The sequence below is a fragment of the Aotus nancymaae genome, unplaced genomic scaffold, assembly GCF_030222135.1.
Source record: "Aotus nancymaae isolate 86718 unplaced genomic scaffold, 86718_ANA_hifiasm-v0.15.2.pri h1tg000029l, whole genome shotgun sequence".
Taxonomy (NCBI): domain Eukaryota; kingdom Metazoa; phylum Chordata; class Mammalia; order Primates; family Aotidae; genus Aotus; species Aotus nancymaae.
The window spans coordinates 47,259,289-47,285,707 of record NW_026988442.1 but is presented as its reverse complement, the minus strand read 5'-3'; the positions used below and the strand labels follow the sequence as shown (position 1 = coordinate 47,285,707).

The 26,419-nt window shown below is 35.4% G+C and overlaps 1 protein-coding gene across 1 annotated transcript in view; it reads right to left on the bottom strand.

The window, feature by feature from the left end:
• Positions 1-26,170, bottom strand: part of LOC105708927 (sodium channel protein type 3 subunit alpha) — a 111,730-nt gene extending 85,560 nt beyond the window's left edge. The window contains exons 1-2 of the mRNA XM_012440661.2: positions 25,957-26,170; positions 9,108-9,287 (exon numbers count right to left, since the gene is read on the bottom strand). The gene's annotated coding sequence lies outside the window, so the exon portion shown is untranslated. The remainder of the gene's footprint in view (positions 1-9,107; positions 9,288-25,956) is intronic.
• Between the last annotated feature and the right edge of the window lie 249 nt (positions 26,171-26,419).

Genomic DNA, 26,419 nt, shown 5'->3' with positions numbered 1-26,419 from the left:
GTGGAAGCCGCTGCCTCCAGAAACAACTACCTATCTGTAGTGTTTCCTTTCTTTTATTAGGCCAGACTCTGTTTCCTTCTGAGGCAATGGAAAATATGTTTACTTCATATTTCAGTCTGTTGCCCTTCAATTATTTCAAGATAATTTTAAGATTTTTCCTGAATCTTCCGTTTAGTATAGTGGTTAAAAGCATGGACGCAGGTGGTAGAATCTGTCTGTTCTAAACCCTGGCTCTGCCGCTTATGAGCTATGTGATCATGGACAAAGTAAGCCCTCATTGCTTGGGTTCATCTATAAAATAAGGGTAGTAGGGAAACCGACCTCCTGGGTTATCATAAGAAATACATGAGTTAAATATGTTGTGTCTAGAATAGATTTTGGCATTAGTAAGCACTATATTATTGTAAACTATAATAATTAATTTATCTTCAGTTTCCCTAGCCCATTTTCCCTATTTTATGGTTTCAAGCATCCTCACAATTCAAACCACTCTCTAAATAGGTTCTTGCTGTGTCAGAACCACAACTGTGACCACAGAGTTAAAGGGATGAACTGAGAAGTGGAGCTTATAGGGGCCCACTCACACATGCCGATCACCTGGCTGAGAAAGATGGGAAGGCAGACAGATGGAGTGACTCTGCTCAATTCTCAGGGAAGGGAACAAAATTCTATCTGCAGGACATATAATAGAACTATCGAAACCATAAGAAATCGGCTACATATATTTTGAAATACGAGTTATTTTGTTTTGCATTATGCCAAAACTCACATTTAAAAAGTCAAGATAGAATATAGAAACAATGACAACACCATATAAAATAAGTATATCAGTCATCTTGTAAAAGAATCTACAACTATGGCACCAAAGTAATGATCGAAGTCATCTGTGACATTTTCCCCATTCCCACCATTCCCTTCTGCCCTCACATTTATTCTAGTCTCCATAGTAGTTTATCCCTAAATGGCCCTCTAATTCTTGGCAGCTCACTACATATGCTTGAGCTTACAATCAGAAGCTCTGGATCTTTTAGTAACATGAGAAAAACAATATAAGCTATCATGTATGTGTTTTTTAGTTTATATCTTAATTACTAGTTCCCTGATCTGTTCCAATGACAAAAAAAGTGTTTTTAAATTACTTATTATATTATTTTATTATTGTTATATTTTTGAGACAGGGTCTCACTCTGTCACCCAGGCTGGAATGCAGTGGCACAATCATGGCTCACTGCAGCCTTGACCTCCCGGACTCAGGTAAATCTCCTACCTCAGCCTCCTGAGTAGCTAGGACTACAAGTACCCACCACCACGCCTGGCTCATTTTTGTATCCTTTGTAGAGATAGGGTTTCAGTCACCATTTTGCCCCAGCCTGATCTCGAACTCCTCGGCTTAAGCCATCCTCCCACCTCAGCCTCCCAAAGTACTAGGATTACAGGGGTGAGCCAATGCACCAGGCCCAAAAAGTGTTTTTAATAGATGTGTGTTTTCTTTGAATTAGTATTTATGATATAGCATTGTCATTATATTTTTTTACTGCTATAAATGTGTATTCTAAATAAGTTATAAAATAAAATAGCAGGCCTGCCAAAAGTTATATCATTTTCCCCTAATTTTCAACAGAACTTCTGTTTCATAGTTGGGCAGCACATATTTTTTTCTCCATCAAGTGGTATGGTACATGAATAGAAAGGTTTGAGAAAAATTCTATTTTACTCAAAAGTCAATTGATCATTTATTTTGTGTCTTCTAAATTTATGGAAGGCAACACAAAGTCAAATGAATGTTTTAGCCATCTTAATGTCAATTTTGATGGCCACATAATCAACCCAACTCTAGGCTGTGTGGAATAATCACAGCTTTTATGCTTTTGAGTACAGAAAGACTTTGAGCATTTTCTGCAAGCTTTAAGTACCCAAAGATGTGTAATCCATCTGTCTCATATCACCTGTCATGAACTGAATGGCTGTGGTTCTTCCCAAGTGCTGAATGAAGATGAAAAAGCATGACAAACATGTCTTAAGGAAATTCTATGAAACATGGTTGCTTTCTTAGAGGAGAAAAACAAAACAAAACAAAAGCTTGATTTGAGAATTTGGTTTTGAACTAATTTTGATAATCTTTATTGGAAATGAATGAAAAACACACTGCAATTGGAATGGGAGATCTGGGTTAGTCTTGAGTTTGCCACTAATGGTATGCCTGTATTATCTAACCTATCTGAGCCTCAGTATCATTGAGGCACCTCCACGTAGAGATGGCAGCCCTTTTCCAGATGGGAATAGCTAATTTATATTAATACATATGTTTTACTTAATTAGAGTCTCCTGGTTGGTTTTTGTTTTAGAAATAAAATTAGGTTTAAAATATCTAATGCGGAAATCACTGAATAACTTTCACAAATAATTCTGATTTATCTGAGATGACATGGAATAAGGTGCCATCAAAAAGTCATGAAAAACATTTTACAAATAAATTATCCTTTACCTTCTTATTTACTTATCAAGGGCTGGAATAAATAATTTGAATCTTGGTCAAAAGAAAGTAAAAACATCTTCTTGAAATTCCCATACTACCGTCTCTAAGTCCTCAGGAGACAGGTTAGTTCCAGACTCTCAGCTTTTCCCCTGCAAAGGAATCAGGTTTTGTCCAATATTTGGATAGGCTGAGAAATTAAAGAATTTAGTGAATAGAGTTTCTTATGTCTTCACTGATAATTTTGCTGTTTAGAAACCCCTTATAGTTCTTTAGCAGTTCCCTTTTACTTTCTCCCTCTCCTTTCTTGTTCTCTGAGAGCTTATTATACAGAGTTCTTACATAATTTTATATTCATATTAGAGAAGGCTTTAAAAATTAATTCTTACTGATGCATTAGTGTGGAATATATTTTATTAATGAATATATGCACATTATAATTTATTAAAATACATAAAATTTAATATATCACATTTTCTCCAGAGCTATCTTTGTAAGATCATAAAAGATGTGAAAAAAATCTTGGGAGATGATCTCTTTGAAAACCAAAAAGCCTGTGGGTGAATTTGTGTGAGTAAAGCAAATATATCTCTTTGTTAATCAGTGAAAAGATTATGGTTCAATATATCCTATTTGAGGAGTAGACTGCAATATTCCAAATCTGGAAGGGATCTCAAAATCATTTATTTGGAAAATATTTACAGAGGGGTTCTATGAATCAATACTCTGCTTGAACCAGGAACCTATGGTCACTTCCCTGAGGGCTGACAGTCCAATGTGAGAGGCAGATTTTTATACAAATAATTATAATACAGTTATATACAGCTGGTTATTGTCTGAGGTTCATTAAAAGTATCAATTTATTCTTCCAAGGGGAGGAAAGGAGAGGTATGGTTTGGGGAAGTCTCTGAGGAAGTGACATTGGAGTAGGTTTTGCAGGTTAGCTGGAATTTGACTGGGGTCTTGTGGTGGTGGTGGTGGTTGGGAAAGGGTGGGTAGGAAGACACATTAGTAGAAACTCATTGAGCAGACGTGGATGGGGGGCAGCATGTGTGCAGATGCAGAGACAAGAAAGAGTCGGAGAGTTTGGGAGCAAGGACATGAAATTCTTTATGAGTGGAGATTACCCTGCACAGACGGGAGTGGTATGGCATAAAACTGGAAAGTTAGGCAGGATAGATCACCAAGGACCCTACATTCCACACAAAGGTACATCATGGATGAGGAGTGTTATGGTCAATGAGAACATTGGAAAGATGGTGGCAGTATGAAGGATAGACAGGCAGAGAGTGACCTCAGAGCAATAGTTTTCAAATGTGGTTTCAGGATCCTTTTACACTCTTAAAATCATTTGTGAACCCAAAGAGCTTTTGCTTATAAGGGTACTTAGCTATCCATAGTTACCATACTAAAAATTAAAATAAAAAATGTAAAAATTCTTATTAATAATAAGCACTTGTATGTTTATACAGACAACAGACGGTTAATGAAAACAATTCTGTTATTCAAAACAGAAAAAAATTTAATGAGAAGAATGAATTTGTTTTACATTTAGTCAAATATCTTTATGTTGCTTAAGAGAATACAGCTAGATTTTCATAACTGCTTCAGTGTTCAATCTGATGGAATGTGTTTTATTGAAATACATGAAGAAAATTCTCACACATACATGTGGCTGGAAAAGAGAGTGTTTTAATTGCCTTTCAGGTAACTGTGAATATCCTTTTTTAATATCATATCAAAGCTCTACAAATTATAGTTTATTAGTTTGTGTAAAATCAAAACCATATCAATGAACTTTTGATCTATCTTGTCCTTTGAAAGGATCTTTTAACTAATCATGCATGACTTTGTATCATCATGCATGGATTATTTGGAAAATGGCACATTGTTATGCAGGTCTTCCAAATTTTGACAAATTTCATTCTATAATATCCAAAAATCACATTTGTTAATGTCTCCACTGATGTCATGAGAAAAGCTGTAATGTTTGGGCAGGCTATCAAGCTCCCAGTGGCAGGTAAAAGTTTCCCCAAATTCCAATTTCTTCTTCAAAGCTCCAGTTTTGACATTGACAACAAATGCTTCCATTTGCTTTTCCTGAAGTGACAGGCTTTCCCTTTGTTCATTTTTGAGAAAATGTGTGCCAAATACTCAAGTCTGAATAACCATAGTTTGTCAGTTATCCTTTCAGGTGAAAATGGTGTTCCATGAAAAAAAGAAAAGAGGGTTATTCAGCTCCTGACTCAGTCACCCAAGTGATTTCCTTAGAGACAACTATAGCACTTCAGTATGCAGTCAAATACTTCATATATTTCTCCAATTCCATCATACAGAATGTTAAAAATATGTATTTTTTAAGGCTGAGCTTAAACAAAATTAATATTTACTGCTTCATCAGATATTTATTATGTGAACTGGCATTATTTTTCTTACTGAGAGTGTGGAACAATGAAGAAAACACAGACTCCACCTGTAGTTTGATGCTACTGCGTTGCTTCCTGCTAAAGCGTTAGCAGTTTTACTGCATGACTATTGCTCTATCAGTGCAAGTGCCAAAATAGTGAAAAAGAAAAAAAAAATGCCATCATGGCATTATTATGAAAGTAGTTTAGAACTCAAGCTCTCACACAAAGGGTCCCAGGAATCCCCAGTTGTCTAAAATCCACACTTTGAGAATAACCGTCCTAGAAGAAAGCAATTAGACACCACTCAATAGTCTAAAGAAGAGAAGAAAAGGATCTAACTATACCAAAGGCATGGACTTGGCAATCACAACTGGATTCAAGCTTGACTCCGCTGTGCTCCTGAACCTTTTTTATTCTTTATAATTTCCCTAGCTGTACAATGGAGATAATCATAGCTCATACTTTACAGAGCTAATATAAAATTTAAATGAAGAAATGCCACCTAAAGGGTGATCACAGTGCCTGAAATATATTAATAGTAGGCCATCAATAAGTTAGGGAGAAAAATCATGGCCAGAAGAGTGTATTCAATGCACAAGTATAGGAGAGAGAAAAACAATGATATTTTGTGACTGACTTGATAGGAGGACTGAATAAATGTTATAGGGTTAAGCTCACTTCCAGATTTCCAGCTTAGGTCACAAACCGACACTAACCCAATAGAGAAATGGAGGTTTGTAAGGCACGATAATAAATTCAGTTTGGGACCTGTTCAGTCTGAGATAGCTGTGAGACATCTGGGTATATAATTGAAATATAGATCTGAGACTCAGAAAGCTGTCTGGGCTGGGGTGAAGTTGATTACTAAGTTACTGGTTGAGTCTGGGCATGGTGGCTTATGACTCTAGTCTGAGCACTTGGGAGGCTGAGGCAAGAGGATTGCTTGAGCCCAGGAATTCGAGGCTGCAGTGAGCTACGATCTTGCCACTGCACTCAAACCTAGGCTACAAAACAAGACCTTGTCAAAAAAAAGGTTGGATCTGAAGATAAGATTATGTATGGCATTGCCTAGGGAAGAAAAGTGAAAGGATGATGAGTGAAGAAGCAAGACTCACACAACTACCAATTTTTAAGTAAAGAGAACATAGGGAACGATACACAATGAAGTTAGAACGATCACCTAGATGCCAAAGGGGAAATTCCAAAATGCTAATTAAACACTTACTTGGAATTTAACAATTAGTCCAACTCTCTGCCTGTAAAATAAATGAAGAACAGTACCAAACAAGCTACATAATTTCCTTGGAAATGTCTACTGACAAACACAAATCATGACTTTTTCTATTATAATTGACATATTTGTCTTGACTCTTACTATTTTATGATTTGCTCAAAAAGATCTAAGCTGTATATAAATAACAACAGAAAAATAGATTTGCATAGTTCATTTCAGTTTTCCAGCCTCACATATCAGTGTACTATGATGCTAACATAACCTTATAAAAGTATTGAAGCTAACAATTCAATGAGTATAAAACTAATATTTGTTAATGAAAGAGAATCTAGAAAAATAGCATGATAAACCTCTAAGATATGCTGTGGCGTTTCTAAGGAAAATTTTATTTTGTCCATTAGTCATGGCCTATGGGTTCTTAACTTGCCTAATTTTCCAGAATAGCAGACAGTTTGGCAAATTGTATTGGTCCATAACCTGTAATATCAGTAATGTCTCTCTTTTCCTTTCTCTGTCAGGATTTTTATGATTATGTTGCAGACAAAATCGATTAGTTCTGGTCTGTTTCCATGGAAACAACATTGTGTCATGAGGCTGTAAATTTGCCATCTTCATGGATGGAAAGCTGCTCTATGTCACACAACTTGAGACAGTACTAAAAAAATCTGCAATGTATTTTCATGTCTTTGAGAAGGAGAGTGTGAGTTGCTGGGAAGGACTGGGTCCATTACTGAGGAGGGATGCTGTGTTTTCTTGGTATCTACAAGAGACTATTTTAGTAAGGGTATAATCTAAAAGATGAGATAGACCAATTAACTGCCTAACTTTTGAAGAAAATTATTTATTTTTCCCAGTGAAATTTTTACTTAGGGCTAATGATTGTCTGATATTTACCATATATTCTCAGGCAGCATATGCACCCAATAGCATAAGATTTATCGAAGCCATACATAGAGCATTCAGCACATTATAATGTTAACCACTGGACACATTCCAAGGCAGAATTAAATACTATTTTCTACAATCTCAATAGAGTTTTGAAATAATACTTGGTTGATGTGCCTCCTTAGCCAGTTGGCTATGAGGATTGAATAATAATCAACAAAATTATATTAAATGATTACTATGTCTCAGACACTGTCATGCAATATATGCATGTTAGCCCATTTAATCACTATTACAATTTCATGAGATTGGTACTATTGTTATTTCCATTTTAAAGATCAAGAAACATAGGTATACATAAGCTAGATAAGCCAAGGAGTCAAGATTTAAACCTGTCTAGTTCAGAAAAAAAAAAAAAGCCTGGGTACCTAAGCCTGCAAAATGAGAATATTCTTGATGTTTGCTGAAATGAAATTAGGATGAATCAGCTACCTTGCCAAGAGGTTACTGTGTATAAAGCCCTGTGTCAGGAATAAGTGGTATAATCTAAGAAATGTAGCAATATGGTCCTCATCTTTATTTTCACATAGAAGATAAGTAAACAGGAATGAGTTAATAACAAATATAAAACCCACATCTATGTTCACATGTATGCTACAAACTTTGGAGTTATTTAATAATAAATTAAAAGCCTAGGCAAGCTTCTTCTATGTCACGTACCTCTTGCTTTCAATGTATTGTCAAAGAAATCAGCATTGCTATTAGTCTGAATAAACCTATTGAGAAAGTAACTCTACAGCAAGGGTATCACTATGTTATAACCGAATACAAATGAAATGTAGACCTTCTTTACGTTATTGTTCTGTTTCTATTAGCTAACCACATGATTGCCAACATGTGCTGACTAGTTAACAAGATGATCTATTTCTGTTTTTCTGTACCTGGACTCAATGTTATGGCTCTGAAAAAAAAATAGCTTAGTAAAAAAAAAAAACATGAGTTTATCTCTGTCTTCACGACAATTATCCTGGAAATAATTAGTGTTTAGGGATTGATGTTTTCTGTGACTTTGTCCTTACCAGATAGTTATTACTTTGAAGAGACAACTGCTAACTAGTAACAACATTTAAGTCAACATTTTAAAGGACAAATCAGCACCATTATGGTTATTAGCTATTTAATGTTTCTATTAAATCCTTGCAAAGCAAATTGTGTGTTTGACTCCCCAATATTCATTCCATACCAGATGCTTCCTTCAAGCCCCTTGTCAATCCTTGGTTAAGGACCAGGTATATGATCTAATTCTGGCCAATGAAAGGTGAGGGGACTTCAGTCAAATGGTTGTTTGTAAAAAGTTTCTTCACTCCTAAGAAAGAGAATAAAGAAGCTAGCATGCTCTGTCCTCTGGACGCTTTTCTATGGGGATAGAATACATGGAGCTACTTCTGCCAAGTTAAAACCAGAAGAGATGCCAATCTGAGGGCAAAGCTGACACACTGAGGGTGGCGGGTCACAGAGACATATTTACCCCTGGGCCTTTGATGGATCACTCAACTCATGGGCCCAAACAACCTCTGCACTGCTTGTTCTGTTCAATAAACATCTTTCTTGACTAAGACAGTTTTAGACAGTTTTTCTAGTTATTTGTGGCTGATACACCAAACAAATAAATAGTCTTTGGTCAGTTCAAAAACTTGCCAGCTCACAACCAAGTACTCACCACATATTTGGGTGACCTTTACCCCATACCATTCAGTGAGACATGGATCCAATTACCAAATAAATATAATAAAATTTAAAGTAAATAGAATCCAGGGTAATTTACTAAATACACAGGATGAATGTCTCTTAAAAGAAAAATATATAAAAAACTGAGTTAATCTCTCTTTCCTACATCAATAGCCTTTGGCATCATTCTATTCCCTGAGGTCATCTCTACTATGTTTCCTTATATACATTTGCCTTTTGGAAGAACAAACTGGTAGAGGAAGGAATAAAACACCCTTCTGCCTTCTTTTGGTCCTGATACAGCTGTCCTTGTTAAATAGTAGAGATTTTCATTTACTTTCCAGAAAAACAAATTTATACCCAGAAGTTGCTTAGTTACCTTAGATAGTCACAGCACCTTTTTTCAGAAAAGCTCCGGGCCCCTCATTTATTCTTACAATATCCCTGGAAGAGATTCTGTGATCCTTTCCCAGCAGGCCACTCTGCTATGAATCCTTGACAGACATCTCATCCCTGATAAACTTGATGTGGCTTGGCTTCAGCTTTCTTGCTCCATGATCTGTGTAGAAAGAGAACACAGGTGAAATTCACCTATAATCTTTGATATTTGGCATAGGAGTGCTCTGGCTCTGGGTCTGGGTTTTATTCCCTTTTTTTTTTTTTTAATAGCCCTAGATCAACAATGCAAGGATTATTCAAAGCAGGATATTTGATCCTTAGAAGCATGCTCTACCATGATTTAGGAAGAATGGGACCAGCAACCACTGCCAGGATCCTAGGGTGGGGATCCTTCTCTTCTTTCCTCTTCCTTCTTTCTCTCCTCTTCACTCCTTACATCTTCCCCTTGCTTCTTTTCTTCAAATACCTCAAAGACCAAAGTGGTAGGCTAATGGAACATGTGGTTCACATTGGTGTTGTAGGTCATTATTCTAGTTCCTTTCCCTCTCCACCTAAAACCCAGTTTGATTGGCTTACTAAAATAAGACAAATAAACCTTATTTAGTAGCTTCTAAGAGTACATTTTAGACAAGCTGAGATAAAAAGCCAGCATGCTAAATATCAACCTAAATGTAATAACCAGAGGTCATACTCCTTTTAGTTATAACCAATAGCAATGGCTTAGCAGAGTTAAACCAATAATAATTATTTCAATGGCAATATATATAATCAGTAATTAACAGTTAAAATAATATTTGCTGCATTCATTTATACAATATTCATAAACTAAACTTGTCATGAATTCTCACCAGTAAATTTCGCTTGACCACTTACCATAACAGAAAACATTAAATCTCACTTTTACTATTTTATACACGGTCTATAAAATCTTTGTCTCCAGATGAACTCTCTCCTAAGCCATCATTTTTTTCTCTATTCTGTTACCAGAGTGATGGTTCCAAAATACATATCCTACCCTTGTTCAAATCTATCAGTAGCTTTCAGTTATTTAGAATTACTTTAGCCAAGTATGAAAGTGCCTTTATGATCTGGTCTCTGCCTATCCTCTCTTACCCCTCACTAAGTGGTAACAATAACACTAATGCTAATGATAATACCAATCAGACACACCATGCATCAGAAATTGAGTATTAGATTGTTACATAAATTTATAATTCTTCAATAAACATTAGTTCCCTCTACTTCACAGTCACAAGCTTAATAAATGTTATTTCCCTTGTCTTCATAGGGACCCAAATAACTAAGTTTTAAATACTTTAACCTTCAGCCTGAGCTACAATGAGCATAATGTCGAACATGTTAAATATCCAAAATATCAATTTAAATAAATTTTTAAAACATTTGAGAGCTTTTTGCTGGGATGTGGAAGGAGATGAGGTGGGGAGGCCTGGATATTGAAGAGGGAATAAGGAGGCGTAGAAGAGTGGAGTTTGTGAAAGCATCCCATAAGATTCTGACTGGCCTGAGTTATCTTTCTTTTTCCTATCCTTGTAAAAATTACTGATTCACAGATGGAGAAACATATTTTATGATCTTGGCTTCAAACAGGAGAGAGGGTTTTTTTGTTTTGTTTTTTTTTGTTTTTGTTTCTTTTTGTTTCAATTCCAAGTATCCATGGGAAATCACAGTGATTCCTGCATGTGGACTCATACTCCAATCTAGGCCACATACTTCAAGTTGCATTATATCTTAATGAGAGTTGCATCTCACTCATTTTTAAAAGCAGCCCTGGCTTACAGATTAACCATTGTATAAAATTGGATTCTAAGTAATTCTGAACTTCAGTGAGCGTAAGAATCACTTGCGCTGCTTATTAAAGATGCAGATTTCTGAATTCAATCTCTGGAAATTCTGAAAAAAGTAGGTTTGAGGTGGGGTCCAGAGATCTGCATTTTTAATACACTCCTAAAGTGAGTGTTGTGCAAGTGATACATGGATGACTATTTGAGAAATGATGCTCTGAAGGAAGAGTAGAGATTCCTAGGAATATGGTCTGAGTGCTTTTGGCAATCAAGCCTGTCCCCAGTAACTAAGAAAAAATGTAAGCGTATTGGATCACATGAATTTTGTTCTATTTTAGGAAAAAATAAAGCAAACATATTTCCTAAAAGTTGTGTATAAAAAGCAAACATTCTTCAAGAACAAACTGAAGGGAAGAAAGTTTGTTTAGGATATAGTATAAAGGACACGAGGCAACATGCTCAACAGACATCTTAAATTTAATTTTGCAAAGATCCATACAAGGTTCAATTGAATAAGTCTTTTTCTGATGGTTGCAATTAGCTAAACTCAGTGACTTTCATTTAGAAGGTGATGAGATAAGATGGTCCAGAAACCTTGCTTTTAGATGACCTAATATGTCTGTTGGATCTGGAGATCCCCCCAAAATAGCCTACATTTGAAATTATCTTAATAAAATTTCAGCATTTTAGTAATTTAGGGGAAATTATTCCCCTTTCAAATGAAGAAGTAATAGCTCGAAAAGTATGATAGAAACTTTATGCTAAAAATGCTAGAGGTCACTAGCTTAGGAATCTTAGACAAATTAAATCTTTAATTTTATTTTTCTTGAGCTTTTTCTATTTAGTATTGTTATTAATGCTAACGTTAATATCAACAATGGAATATTCTAGAGGTAAGTTTAATTGTTTGTATTTTCTTTTGTGGTTATTTTGGTGTATCCTGACAATTTATTTATCCTTTAAGATCTTCTAGTCCCCGGTATTTGTAAAATTTTTGTTTCATCATGGCTCCATTATTTTTAGCATCATTTTGCCTCTCTATCTGTTTTTCTGGCCATGAATGCAACTTTCTTTTCTTTCAATTGGTTTTTATCTTCCTTTATACTGACATGATATACCTGCTTAAGAATGTTCCAGGTCATAACCATTTGTGTCATGCAGTAGGCTGTAAAATTATGGGTCTTCGGCATTTTGTGCAAGGGCAGAAGCAGATCCAAAGGTGCTCGTGGAGGAACTCACAAGCTTTGCCATGAGGAAGGGACAGCTTTCCATCTGGGTGGGAAACCTGGTTGGCTCTTCAACCTCTGTGATGAGGTAGCAGTTCCAATTACCATCTGCCCACTTGGTGTTAAGACTTGAGGTCCTTATTAAAGATGTAACTTCAAATGATCAAATCACCAAGATATCATAGAGTGAAATACAGAAATGTCTAGGAAACCAAATTGTGCATCCAGTTCTTGGGGAGTTCCAGACATTCTCCTTGTAGCAACTTTGACCACCTTCATGGTGATCCATGTTCACTTAAAGTCTGAGACTTATTTCTTCGTGTTGGATAAAATTCATTTCTTCCTTTAAAAATGTTGAGCTTGGGAGGCTCAGGGCTAAATGTACATTCTGAAAGAGTAAATTTATTAACCTACAGTCCTTAACTGATGTGTCACATACATTTTCTCCATTTTCCTTGTCTTGAGCTTCCCATTGCACAAAGATTTATAAATATATATGTATGTATGTATATACAGGTATGTAATTTTGAATCAAAACTTGTTAAAAGAGGTGAGGTATAATAAATAAAAAGTCAAATCCCTCTATGTGATTTAAAAGACCTTTTCATTCTTTAGCATGATTCTATACTTCTTAAAAACCATTTTTTCTCAAGAATTATACTTAATTTTATAATGAAAATAAATGTTAAGAAATGAACTTGGAAGCACTGTATCCTAACAGTGAAAAGAATCTTTCAGGCCATCTAGTTTCACCAACCTAATTTAAAGTAGTGGTTCTCAAAATATAGCATTGGAATCACCTGGAGAACTTTTTGTTAAAACACAGCTTTCTGGGCTCCACTCCAGGTAGATATGGGTGGGATCCAATTTTGTACTTCTAACAAATGAACAGATAATGCTGATGTTGCTAGCCCAGGAACCACACTTTGACAACACCTAGCTTACAGAATCCAGAATTTTATGTGTGCGTGTTTAGGTTAGACACATGTACACTGACCACATCACTTTCATTTTTGTGGTTTCTTAGCTTCTTCAGTTTCGTTTATTTATCCATTTAATGCTCTATCGTGTAATTTTGCTGCACCTGGAACCTTGAAATGGTTTACGGCAGTATTACACAGAAGCCTGCAATCGCTTTCTGTCTCCTTGCTGCCAGCCTGCCTCCATATAGTCTGTTTTCACTTCGCTAGTCAGAGTGATCTTGAGAAAACAGAAATCGAATCATATCATTTTTCTGCTCAGAAGCTCCCAGAAGCTACCCAGAAAAAAAGGCCCAAATCCTTACAATTGTCTAAAAGACTTTATAATCTGTCTAACCCATAGTCTGTCTGAGAATAGGAGGTACCTCCTATTCTCCTCCTCCCTTGGTTCTCTGTAGCCAGACTGGCTTTCAGCTGTCCTCTGTACCTGGAAGCACCCACAGACTATTCCCTTATTCTGGTATGTTCTTCCTTTAGGAAACTGTATGACTAACTCACTTATCTCCTTCAAGCCATGGCCAAAAGTTTACCTTCTTAAAGAGACCTGCTCACACTTTTCCTTTAATCTCTTACTGTGCTCTGTTGTTTCCAAATCAGTTATCCTTTTGTTATGTACTATATAACTTACTTATCATGTTTATTATTCATTTTCTATCTCTCCTGGGTAGCACAGAAACAGAACAGGGGCTGGAATATTTGCCCTTTTTGGGTCTGTTTTCACCAATGAATCTCATGTGTCTAGAACAGTACATGGCACAAAGTAATGCTCAACGAATATGTTTTTGAATCAATGAATTATTTAATTTTGGTTTCCCAAAAAATTTAGTAGTTTTTTTTAGATTTATTATTTGGAAATTCGGCCCAATCTTTAGAAACTCATATATTCTATTTATAGCAACATATTTTATAATTAGCAACATCTAAAGAAAATGAAACTGTCCTCTAATAGGGTATTGATTAAGTAAATCAGATAACTTTGTTTTGTATTATATAGATATTAAGATGATAAAAAATAAAAGGACTCAATGTAGGAAAAACAAAACCAAACTCTCTATAGGACCATATCTATGAATTATGTAGCCTTATTTAATCTAGATCAAAATACATACATTAAAATCCTCTTTACCTCAAAGATAAATTATATAATTATGCCAAGTTTACTAGACTCTCTTTAAAACAAAGCAAATTGAAGACTGAATACTTTACCTAAAATGTTTCCCACTCCAAAATATCTTAGAGAAGTAAGAATGATAATAGAGAGCAGTGATTGAGCTCTTGTCACTTACCAGGGACTGATTACTTCATTTAATATTTACAACAAACATATAAGATAAATATGATTGTTATCCATATTTTTTAGATAAGGAAACTATAAAGTTCAGAGGGGATAAGTAACTTGCCCAAGGTCACATGACAAGTAAATGTTGCCACCAAATCCTATAATTTTTTTCTTTGGGAAAATTAATTAAAGTCTCTCTACAATGCTCTTACCAACGAAATTCTCCAGCTACACTTACATGCTCTGTGTATTTCCATTCCCTAAAAGACTCCAGCCTCTGACATCTGGTGTTCAAAAATGTTCCCACTGTCTGATATATCATTCACCACCAACTGTCACCTGTTAAAATCCTACTTGCTCTCCAAGGCTCATCATATCCCAATTCCAAGTCTGAAGTCATGTTGCCTTCCTCTGAACTCTCATAGCACACACGTTGTCTAAAATTTTTACAGTAATTATATATATCCTATCTTCTGTTGTTATTGAAGATGTGCCTTATTGCTTCTACGTTTATTATCAAATTCCTTGAGGATAAGGATGCATGGACTACCAACCACAGTATGCAGGACATTATTAGATATATGTTGAGTACAGTTGCCCCAAACAAATTTTACAAACATTCTGTCCAATATGGTAGCCACTGACCACAGGAAGAACTGAGCATTTGAAATGTGGGTAGGTGCCAAATTTTGAAATGATAATAATTAGGACATAACATCTTAAACAAAATATATCCTTAATAAAAGCAATCTTATTGTTTTCTCTTTTTTGATACTAGAATCTAGAACATTTAACAGTACATACATGGGACTCATTATATTTCTAATGCACAGTGTTTTTTTCAGATACACCTGTCCCCTTCTCCATCACTCTCCTCCAAGGGATCAAGCCCATGAACAAATGCAAGAATTAAGCAAAAGGGCAATCCCCTATTCTGCGATGTTCTAAAAGAGGGAGAGGGCTCTCTCTGGATCAACAGTTTTTCTATTTTATGTAGTCAGATTGCTGCTTTTGTCTTTAAGTCACAGGATTTTGGTCTAAGAAACACCATAGTGAAAAAGCTACTTTGTCCATAAGTGAACACTCACTCTGTGTGTGTGCAGTGGAGTAGAAACCACACGAAATCAGAATATAACAGAATTACAGGAAGCTTTCTATTTTGAAGTACATTGGCAACATGGTAAATAGAAAGCAAACAGCATTCTCCCAGCAATCCGTGATCCCTTTCCTACCCCAACATCAGCCATAAAAGAGAGCCCTATGTGCTGCCCTCAGCCGCATGTCTCCTACTGCTTGCTGGTACCATGTGCTTTAGGCAGTTTCTTTCCAGGCAAACACAGACTGTTTACTGACTGTAATCAAAATGACAGCGCACTGTTTTCACAACTGAGTGTTGAGAGTCGATTGCCTTTTTTACTTGGCAACCTGAGGAAAATTGAGAACTGGGAACTTGAGGTATAACTAACATTACTTCAAGATGGTGGTGTTGACTACTCCACTTGTTATCTGCACTCCTTTGAGATTTAAAACACAGAGGATTGGGATTTGTCTAGCTCAGAGCAAAAAGGTTTTAATCACTGCTTTCAGATGAGTGCAGATGGTAAACCACACCAGAGCACAGGATGATTTAGGTGTGTCTGAAGTTCAGCTGCCATGTGATTCTTCATCAGCATAAAATCAATCATAAAAAGAGGCCTTCCCCACTAAGCATGCCCCTTAGATACACAGTTATAATGTTACAGAGTGAATCACTCTAAGATGGTGCCACAGAAGATAATGCAATATACTAGAAAAGCATGCCCCTGCCCTATCTTTCTTAGAACTGAGATTTAATGAAAAGATAAGAGAGAGGAAAATGGAGAGATATACAAGTTGCAATTCAGACAACCTGTATTCTAGACTTGTCTCTGCTATCACTTGCTGTGATATATTGAACACTCAAGATCTCAGATGTTTAGTGTGCATGTGAGTAAAAAAGAAGGGAGAGGTGGGAAATAGACCGATTATTTTGTAGCACCTATTTTATTGCTAAAACTCTATTTCAGTGTCCAGACTTTGGGACTCTGTGCTCGGCTTACTCAAAGCGTTCATCCTTTCTGAGAGAAACTGATCTGAGGGTATAGCAATACCTTTATACTCTGAATGTGGGCCATGAAACCTTATACAAATCATGTTCCTGAGTAGGTGTGCCACATCTATTAGAGGATATATTCATTTTTAGAAGACTTTAGTGAACTAGGTGCTTGCATAGGTCCTCTCCAGCCCAACTTTAAACTGTTTCTTGATGAATAAATAATATACATGCCTTGAGTAGACTACAGCGTGAAGATCGGTTGCTGAAAAGAACGATGCCTTGAATCCTTTCTAACTCTAGATATTCAATTTTGTACATATGACTTGTTCATGAAATGGTAATATAAAAAAATCACGTGCTGAGAAATTCCATACAAATTGCAGTTAATAAAAACCTAGAAAACTTTAACTCTGGCTATCAGAGAAATATGACCAGTCACTAGGCTAAATCTTCCCAAAAAAGGGCCCTTCGAAATAAAGAAAAGATGATAAAAAGTCTTTCCTAGATCTGAATTCAGAACCCAGAGAACCTGTGTTTTTCCTTCAGCCTCTGAACACATCATTGGCACCAAAACAGAGCAAAGGATTGTGTGCACTGCCCTGATTTAGGTGTGGATGATGCCGCTTACTGCAGCAGGGAACGCAGAGTAAATTGTCCCTGCACGTAAGGACAGGAAGGGGATGCTGTTCAGTGCTCAATTCTTTTGAGGCTAAAGGAGACCTAGAATGCCACAGGTAAGAGAAAATTACATATGATAAAGCATTTTGTTTTAAACAGGGATTGTAGCAACCAAACTTCTGAAGACTGGCGTGGTCTTTCTGTCTTTACCCTCCCGAGAATAGAGGATCTGGTAAGTAAGAAACTGACGTGAGGACAGTAGTCCTGAGGAGAAACCTAAGAAGAGATGAAACGGGAGATACCAGGAGGGAGAGATGCCCTGCCGTGTGCCAGGTGTACCACCCGAACTGTCTCAAGGGATGGAGGACTCAGGGTCCTGACAAAATTGCCAGTGCAAAATCGAACATTGAGTTCACTCATTCTTCAAGTGCCAATCCCCCTTAAAAGCTATGGACTTTTTTTTTTTAGAACAATTTTAGGTTTACAGGAAAGTCCATTGGTAAGTACTGAATGCCCACATCAAGTGCCCTTTTTTATGTCTTAAATGTCTGTCTTCAGAATTTTTATTCAGAAATAAATTGAGAGAATAAATAGATAATACTTTGTTAAGTGTGAAACCTCCCAAATTTAGCTTTCTTGAGGGATATGGGTTGTTGGGGGAGGGGGGAAGTGTATTATTTTCTGATTAAATTGATCCCACAAAGTGTTTTCTGAACTGGCACCACTATCATAGATTTAATGGGATATTGAAAAGAAAGTTGTCTTACAATGACTCAGGGTAATTTTAAGATCCTGAGTAGAAAACCGTACTTTACAAATGGGTAAGAGGGAACTGACTATTGTTGTTTTCATGGTATATCTTAACTTTAGTGTTAATTTGCATGAAAATCTGCATCTTGATTTGGATGTGCTCTGCCACTTTTCATTTACCTTCATGCATTACCCTTTCCTTTTCAAAATGTACAAAGTGCTTTTGAATAAAAAGTTGGAATGTTTCCTTAAAATAATCTAGTTAGTTCTTAAAATTGTCATCATGTTGGTAGAAGGGAATGGTTATATCAACCAGAAATTGTTCACCCCCTACACTGATTGTGTTATTTAAGGTGACCCTTCTTCACAAAAGCATTCCTTCCCTGGTTCAGGCTTTCATTCTTATCAATATCTTATTGGTTTCTTATTTATATTTTTATTGCAGGCTGCCCAAATACTTTGTGTATAAAGCTTGGATGTAATTGTTTTTAAGTAAATAATCCAATCCTAGTGGGAGGACATGAGCACTGTGTCACACACATTCATCATAACCCTGGCCTCAAACAGGATACTGTATTTCTTCTGTCTATCACAGAAGCACCAGCCACCTGCCTCAAAATGTGGATATTTTCATCCTAAGATTTAACAGATATTTTCTGTTATCATAATCATTTTACTGGCCACATTGGCAGAATGTCAGAGGTGGGTGAAGACAGCATAGTTAAATATTAATATTAAATGATGATCCTTTAGATAAGACTTTAGGATAGAATGTCAGAGGTGGGTCAAGACAGCATAGTTAAATATTAATATTAAATGATGATCCTTTAGATAAGACTTTAGGATAAAATCTTCTCTGAAGGACCTGTAGAGAATTGTCCTCTATGTCTCCTACCCAGCTGTGGGAAACCAATCCGGAACAGCAACTGGGGTGTTAAACCAGGAAATGTCTCCTTAAAAGCTGACTCATCTTAGGAATGAGATTCTTTTTAAGAAATGCAATTAATTATTAATTTTGCTCCTCTATTAGATTAATTCACTTCTTTCTCAGATATACCATTTACTGAAAATACCTTTTAAAATGCATTTTGGCTTTAAAAAATACATTCCTTTACAGAGTCTGCCTTTCCTCCAAATCTGCCAAAATTGCAGTTTAAAAAAATTAAAAATCAAAGTGTTTTGCTTCCAGCTGGTGATTTGGACATTCAAAAAATATCTTTCAGTAGACCTACTCTTATTTGGTTATTTAAGACTTAATTCACCAGACAGCGATTTGTAAGTATGAAATAAATCAGTAAACGAATCTATGGTTGTACAAACTGAAATTATGGGTGCTCAGTTCCAAATGTGTACATTGTATGGTTAGCTTGCAAAATATACTATAACCAGCAGCTGGATCAACTTTCAAACAGATTTGGGGTAATACATTAATGATTTCAAATAAAAAAAATTAAACAGGTAAATAAATGCCAACGCATTCAACCAAGGGAGAAATGGACGCAAGCGTATTTTTTGTTGCTTCCTTAAGTATCTGCACAGTGTCTTTACTTGACACATGCCCGCTGGTTAGCACTTTGAAATTACTTTGAAAAGCATTTGTCAACTATCTTTCACTTCTCTAGCCAAGTTTTCATTGGCTCCTGTTATTTTTCCTTTGTCTTTCTCTAGTCAATTGGTTTTCAAACCTGACTGCACATTTGAGCTATAATTGCAGAGCTTTTAAACAAATACTGGTACCCAGATTCTGCCTCAGAGAAGCTGACTGAATGGGTTGAAGGTGGAGCAAAGCACTGCTCTCTTTTAAGTTTTCCAAGTGATTTTAATGTGCACCCACAGCTGTGGGCCACTCTGTGAATAAGCTCATCATGCTCTTCCTCTTTTTGTTTTCTCTCAGTATGTTTGCATAACTCTTTCCCTTTAGCTGTTTTTTTCTCCTGACATTTTTATTGGTGAAGTCCTATAAATCTATCTTTTTCTCATTTTTTAAAAAATTTCCCGTTTACTGGCCAGGAAGTTCTCATTCCAGGTATATATATATTTGATTTGTATTATTATCCAATACTATTCAGGCTTTATGCAGTGAAAGAGAACACAATATGAGTGTGAATTATATTTTTGCCTGTTTTTTTCAATGCCAACTTAATAGTTTACATTAATTTTTGGTATAAATACAAAAAGATTGATAGTAGAACCTAAGGCCATTGTCCAAACCTGATATTAAGGAAGCATTAATTTTAAACATAAGTATTATTGGCTATAACTAAAGACAATAAAACATTTTAGAACTTTGAGACCATACAGGACTCAAAATATTATTGATATGATATATATCATATAATATTTTTCCATTTCACAGGTAAAGGATGGCAATGTGTTTGCCCTAAATTTTAAAGTTCATAAACAAATTTCAATCATCTTTAAAGAACAGATCAGAAGTGGGAATATTACATATTGCATCAAATAACATAGCAGAAACAAGATATTGCTAGCAACAGAAGCACTAATAGCAATAGAAAAAAAGGAATTGATGATGTTGAGTGCCGTGGTGATGTTAATATCAGGAAGAAAACTAGAAATCAAGAAGTTTATGCATAGATTCAAGGATTTGAAATGAAACAGGCTGGGTCTAGAGTAGGAGAAAAGAAATCTGAGTAGCATTGTGGCTGTGCTTCTAAATATGGCCTAGTGGTTTCCTCTCAATAAGGTTTACTTTTCCTTACTGGCAAAAATGCTGGTTAGATTGGCAAAAGAAGAAAAGGAAACCTTGCAATTCCTTGACTAGATCCTGCCTATACATGTGTTTTATTGGATCTATCTTGTATTATAAATAATTTGAAATAGATGACTACATTTAACAATAGAGGGAAATCTTTACTAACAATTTGGATTTTTCAGTTTCTTCAGAGAAGTCATTTGATGTAACAGTCTCCTACCAGTGAGAAGGCATTTTCCATTTTTAAAAAGGGCATGCATGCACTTTCTAGTTCCTCAGACCCAACCTGAATGGTGGCTTCACTGCTTTGTCCTACCTACTTCGTTCACGTAGGAAATTTATGTTCCTTTCTTTTAGAATTTATTATTTAAAGTCATTTCCAACCATGATATAAGTCCCATGAAAAGAAAATTCTTAGAGTACTTGGGAACATCTTTCATTAGGCATAATAAAAACAACTTATACAGAGAAAAAGAAATGTCACTAGCAGAAACACCAAGGAGGCAGAGAGAAACTAACATACAGGTGACTAGACCTCAAACTGAGGCTTAAGCCCACAAAATGTGTCTTATGCAAGAATATGTTGGACTCTAGGCCAGAGGTGCAATGTCATTCTTAGAAATACGAATTGGAATTTAGTGAATTATTTCAGTTCAACTCTTTCTTGGGAAAAGAAAAGGACAAAATGTTCCGTACAACCAAAGTAAGAATAAGTATATTCTGAAAATCAGGAGATTGAAATTCCCAAAAGGGAGCTTGTTGGCAGAAAATGGCCAAAGTTATTTAAAGAGTGACTTTGACTTCACCCATTGAATAAAGCAATATTAAACCACTATTTAATAATTAAGGGACCATCATTTGTCTAACTTTGCTCCTGCACAGAATTTAATCACATGAAGGACTCCCTATATGCAGTCTCCAAAAAAAAAAAGAAAAGAAAACGTAATTCAGGTCTTACAAAAATAACTCCAGATTTCATAAGGTTTCTCTGAACTAAAACCCCTGAAAACTCGCTTATACAACCACACCCAGCATATATTTTTATGTGCTACATTTTAATATTGTAAATTTGATTGTAAGTTACTTTTCAGTTGGGCTTTATTAATAGATCTTGGGTAAAACCTTCTTTAAAATTCATTCCATAATATCCTTTATGTTTTCAAATCCTTAGAGGAAAGAAATGGGATATAAAAAGTAATCAAAAAATACTTGGCACATTGAAACTTGTGGTATCCAGTTAATTGGTATTCATATAAATTTTAAAGAATTCTACTTTATATAATTGTATGTCTGATGTAGTTTCAAATTTCAGATACCCAAAGAGCTGGTGCCTATCAGGAAGTTAATAAAACAAAGTATGTCTGTGCTTAGCAAAAGAGCAAGATTGTTTTTATTGCTATATTTTTAAATGGAAACAATATTCTGCTCTGCAATAGGTGTCTACACTTTTTATAGCTCATTAAAATATAAACAAAGAATGTGTTAATTTTATCCCAGAGTGAAAAATATTGTCAGGTAAAGCTTAACTAAAAAGTAGTTTCTCAATCAAAGATAAGTTTGTGAACCAGCAATACAAAACAAGAATATGATTGTCTTTCTTCCCAAATGTTCGAACTACCTCAAGTTATAATTGTTCAATCTACCTCAAGAAGTAGTTCAGATGTCAGGTTCTATATTGATTTGCCATGAAAGTTGTATATGAGGTAAAATTTAAGCACGAAATTTTGAAAATAAAAGCAAAGTTAGAATTAAAATTAATCAAATTTTTAAAATAGAACCTAAAAGTACAGAAATAAACTGTTAAATAATGACATTTCACTGATAGGTGGGTAATTAATTCTCACAGTTTTGGAAAACTGGTAAAACAACCGTCGATATTAAGGTGAGAATGAACACTATATTTTTAGATGACAAATGAAACATGAATTCCCAACCTTCAGCGAGTTCACATTTCCATACATAAATGATAATGAGAAAAAAAGTAATCTTCACAGTAACCCCGTGTAAAGAAATTTCACTATCTAATCACAGGCTCATTTTTTGGTGAAAAAAAATCTTTAAATGCTTATTCTTATGTATGCTTTCAGTTAACTTCAACCCTAAAAATAAGAACTTGTAAGAGCTGGGAATGACCTAGAACTGAGAAGGAGATGAGCAACAGATTCCAAGCACAACATTAGTCTAGTTGAGAAACACTACCCTCATATTTTTAAGTCTCCTAAGCTCTTAGCTCTCTCAGATCTGCCTAATCAAGAGTCCATTAAGTCATCTTGGCTGCCATGAAGATGAAGCTGACAGCGCAGTTAGTTGAGTCAGTTTAAAGAGGCCCAGGATGGTTGAAGGGAAGGATTAGGAGGCCTGGGGTGCTGAAAGGTCATCCCAGTTCTAGCTCCCAAAGACCCCAGTAGCACACAGCTGTCAGGAGCACGAAGTTGCACTTAGAAACAAGCTTTGGAGGAAAGCAGGGATTTTGCAGTACATCAACCATTTGTCAAACACAATTTGCCTTTCTACATCTTACTGTACCGTTAATAAAACTGAAGCAGTAGAGAGTTTGTGAGTTGATCACGTAGCCAAGACTTTCCTGGGATTTAGTTATCTGGTGGTCTTAGTAGAAATTATTTGGCATTTAAATGTGGTTTTGGTGAAACCTAGACTCCCTTTGTGAATCTTTACGGAGACGTTCCCTCTGACAGGTATATCCTCTTAAGGAAATGTGAAATAAGGCCCTTTGCCTCTATTTTCATAAGAAAAAGAAAGTTTTGAAGTCCATGATAACATATCCAGCATAAATGACTGTCTTCTGGAAGGTATTATGAGTTCTAGAAACTCTCCAGGAATTGCCTGGAATGTTAACACTAATTGATATTTTTACAGGTACACAAAAATGTTGTTGTTTCAGCGAGGGCAGGATGAGAATTATTCACTTTTCAGGTACACAATTATTTGGCAGTTTTATTCTATCCTTCCTGTTGTGGTGGAAGATATTATTTCACCAGCACTAACACTAATAACAATGATGAAAATTTATGCCTTTATGTTTGTCCTTTTCCTTTTGATGTGAGTTAGGATGGCGGGGGAGAGAGGAAAGTGGTATGTAATCATGCTCCAGGATCTATACCAAGCACTGAACAGACATTATTTTACTTACGCAATCCTGTAACACAGGCATTGTTATTCCTACTTCATAGATGATGCAATAAAGGCTCAGAGAGTTTAAATAATTTGTCAAGTAATAGTGGCGATAAACGTAACCTGCCAAGCTTTTGCTCTAACCCACTTCTCCATATTGCTCCCGACTTGTTTCCACCACAGAAGGAACTGGCCAGGAAACACGCTATTTCTGTTTTCCTGCTTTCATGTTTAGCATAACGTCAATCATAATTTACAACTCAGTGAGAGTCAAAGTTGTATCATAATTAAACTGAGAAACCAACTGAAGAAAAATCCAAATAAATGAGGATCAGAAAATTTTAAAATCTTTTATAGCTTTGATTCTAATTCTCACCCTTTACAGGCAAGGAAAATGCTCTTCAGTGATACTTGGTGCCTTTTCTGAGGCAACAAAACTCATTAGTAGCAGAACTTGAACAAGACCCCAAGACTTTCAGCTTAGAGTTCAACCTTTTTATCTTTAGTACTCAAATAAATCACAGCATTTTTACAAATGAAATCACCACCACATTCTTTTAAAGAGTAAGGTATTCAAATTTGTTTGATATATTGTTTAATCAAAACAGGTTCAATTTCCAAATTTTTTGAAAAAGCACATTTTGTGAAGTAAAGAATTCTATGTGTATTTGCTTTTCACATGGCGCCCACATGTATAGATGAGTAACTAAGAGACTGTTGCAACTATACCAAGAAAAAGAAAAGCGCTAACATTTGGGGCCAAAATTAAGCATTCATTCATAAATGTAAACCAGTTCAATCAATACCAGCTCTGGTGCTTACACAGAACAAAGTTACTCATATTTAGTCACCTGTAGAGAAGCATGGTGTGTACAGTACACTCAAGTTAATTAACAGCCATTTCTGGGAACCCTGTCCAAAGAAACAGTTTTCTTTATATCCTATGGTAGGAATTCTTCTGAAACAGACAAGACCCAGGGCTCTCCTCTCAGGCAACCACTATTTTGAAATGTTTTCAGGGGGACTATTATTGCTACTCAGTGTAAAATATTAAGTGAGATGTCAATATTTTTTAACATATCATTACAAATTACAGTTTGGAAACCTCAAGTTCTATTTTTGAAGTCCTTTCAGCCAGTACTGACTGGAAGCCCTGTTAAAACCAGAGGTCTTCATTTCATATAGGGCACACAGTATTTGTAGTGAATGTGATGAAATGTTTCCATGCAAATTCCTACAAGCACTTATGCCTTTATCTTTGTCCTCATAAGCCACATTACACTACCTGTTGTATATTTTAAAACACTGTATGATTTTTAAAACTTATCTTTCAATTAATACCTATAGATTTTCTGTCAATAATTTCTTATTCTAATTATGTGGTAGCTAACTGAATGAAATATTTATGACTATGATATAAAATATTCTAAATACAACTACAGAAAATATGGGTCATAAAGTATATCATTGTTTTATGGCTCCAGTGGTTCTTCCTGGTAATTAATAATAATCAGTTGTTAAATATGCATAGAAAAAATAAACAGAAATCTATCAAGCTCATAGAATAATCAAACAGATACAGTAACCTTTAAATCAATAAATTAAAACATAAACATTTAATATAAAATGAATATATTAAAGGATAAAGAAGTAGCATATTATGGAACATATAGAAATTATTTTATTTTTCGAAGGTTCAACCTCTTTTAAATGGTTAGTATTGGTGTTCTTCCCTCTATGAAAACAGATTTCACAGAAAAATGATAGTGTGCTTCACAAAGCCAAACACCTCTATATTGTTATCACTCCCTATATGCATGGCCTCTCCAGAGCTTTTAAATAAAAGACTAAAGCACAAGAATTATAGTTCCAATTTCACTATATATTTATGTTTCAAAAATACTGGACATACTGGGCATTTAAATAGATGGCATTCAGCCAGGAAACTCATTAGATTAGCTTTAAGTATAATAAAAATATTTTTTTCTGAATACAATGAATCATAAGCATCTACAAAAACACAAGACCATTGATGCCTCGTATGTACCATAAATCACCATTTCCAGACAGGCTCTATTTTCTTTGAAAGATAAAGAAATAGTAAGCAGTTTACACATCAAACGATGCCTTTGGTTCCTACAATTTATATTTAAACAACACTGGGTTAAAAATAGCATCATGAAGATTTAAAGTAAGAAAAATGACCTGGTAGCTAGATTCCATGGTGCAGATAATGAAATGTTTTGTCAGCTTACCTGGTAAAATAGAGCCTTATGAATTACAGCATAACAAAGCCCAGCATTCAAGATGGTTAGAATGTAACGTGTCTTCCTCTGCAGCTGTTCAGCTTTTTTTTTTTGACCACAGAGGTTTATAAATTAATTACAATTTTTTTCTTTCTTTCTCTGTGGACAAGAAAACAAAGAGACCTTTCCAGAATCCTCTCTGCTTATGCCTTCGCTTCCTGTTCTGAGATTCACTCTATGGTACCCAACATATATCAGAAAACAGCTTTGAGAAAAAAAAAAAAAAAAAGAAAAAAAGGCTGAAAGCACTCATAGTGGTACCGCCATCTACTGGCGAACACACACAAAATTGAACCAAAGGAAAAAAATTCCCATTATTCTCTATCATAGGGAGGAAAGCAAACCTGTGTGAGGCATTAGTACTCAGGAAAGTGCCCCAAGATGACAGCAGAGAGGTGATGTGAGCTAAAAT